The 1,731-nt window shown below is 37.9% G+C and overlaps 1 non-coding gene across 1 annotated transcript; it reads right to left on the reverse strand.

The window, feature by feature from the left end:
- Positions 1 to 324: 324 nt before the first annotated feature.
- On the reverse strand, positions 325 to 396 carry Trnah-gug (transfer RNA histidin (anticodon GUG)). Its single transcript has one exon. It is a non-coding gene; the product is annotated as a tRNA-His (tRNA).
- Between the last annotated feature and the right edge of the window lie 1,335 nt (positions 397 to 1,731).

The following is a 1,731-nucleotide window of genomic DNA, read 5'->3' on the forward strand; positions in this document are numbered from 1 at the left end:
ACCATTTTCCTTGAGTATAGCTCTAATGCTCAACATCGCTCCTTTAGTATCTGAGAAGGCAAACAAAGCGTTTGGTCAGTTCCTGTTACTCTACTACTGCCTTTACCTTGCAGGCTGCAGTTCAGCATCTGGCACTCCAAGCTAATATTTATTTAACAGAATTGTGCTGATTATAACTCAATGATCCACTTGTATCATATTTGAAATACGCAGAGTGTGAATCACAGTTATTTAATGTTGGTAACCTGAATGAGCAATTTTCAAGAGACCTTTTGACTACATTAGTAACTCTGTAAAAAAGAAATACAAAAAAGAGCACTTTATTGCCGTGACCAGGATTCGAACCTGGCTTCTTGCGGCCACAACGCAATGTCCTAACCACTAGACTATCACGGCTACCGTTGCTCTTCTGGAAACACTCCTCTGGAGGAAGAAAACGGTCCTTTCCGCTCCATTTGGCAAACTAAGTCAGCCAGCAGGTAGGTGGCGTCTCGATCGCAGAGCAACAGACGAGCAGCAAGACGGAGGACACAGACTGAGATCTCGTGTCGCTATTAGTGATTCTCTAAACGTTAGCGGTAGTTAGTCGACAGTAAGAAATTCATCTTAATCTGAATAAATGTGGAATGGAGTCAGCTATAAATACGTAGCTCCCAGCCTATGTCATCCACACCCCACAATACAACATTAACTTCTTCTCCTTCAGTCCCCTGCTGACCGTCCCATTTTCAACACCTAGCATAATTTTCTGGAATTTCCCCATATTCTGAGCCCTAATCATATCATGAGTATCTGCCAATTTTGTGTACATCCCATTCTGTGCGTTCCTTAAAGAAGAAAGAAGATAGACAGGTGATGTTGACTCATAGATATTTAAACAACCAAACGGCAACACTGAAGCAGCAGAGAAACTATTATATCTATGTAAGATTATTTAAAAAATGCAACATAATACCAGTCATTGTAACATAGAAAGTCATCTCCTTAGTAGTGTATACTATTCATCATTAGCATTAGGAATTTTTGCTGACATAACAATACGCTTTATTAAATCCCTCAATGGAGAAGGACATACAAAATATTTAAATCATTGTATACAAATTGTGTAAAACTGTGTACATCAGAATACATGAATAATATTGTGATATTGATTGTGTTAATACATATCAATGTGGTGTCTCCTAGAGAGCAGAATCCCATTTTTTAGTAAATTATCATTCAATTTACCTGCTAGTATCTTTTCTTTCTAAATATTCGTTAAACAAATACAATTTTAGTATGGTGTTACATGTAAGTGGAAACTATGTACTTAATTTTTCTTATCTTAGTGAATCCACGGTGCTCTACCATGTTAATTATACATTATCCTTTTGTCGAAAACTGACAAGTTTTTTACACCATAGCTGTGTACAAAATACAATTTGATTGTTGCGAAGGAGACAACAGCAACCAGCCACTGTAAATAACGCTATTTATTCTTACAAACTGAGGCGGTACCGGTTTCAAACCGACAGTTTCATCTTTACACTGCTGTTCACATTTACATTTCATACGTTTCAGTTTACATTAGTTGACGACTGTTTTCCCTCTTGTGGTCAAAGTTCCTTGAGCCGACGGTTTACACTACTTGTTGGCTGTTTTCCCCCACCTGGCAAAAGTTCCTTGGACCGGAGATTTAATACTATTTAGTGAATTACAATTTGCGTTCTACACGTCTTGTTCGACAGAGAA

Source organism: Schistocerca gregaria, chromosome 2 (genome assembly GCF_023897955.1).
Source record: "Schistocerca gregaria isolate iqSchGreg1 chromosome 2, iqSchGreg1.2, whole genome shotgun sequence".
Classification (NCBI taxonomy): domain Eukaryota; kingdom Metazoa; phylum Arthropoda; class Insecta; order Orthoptera; family Acrididae; genus Schistocerca; species Schistocerca gregaria.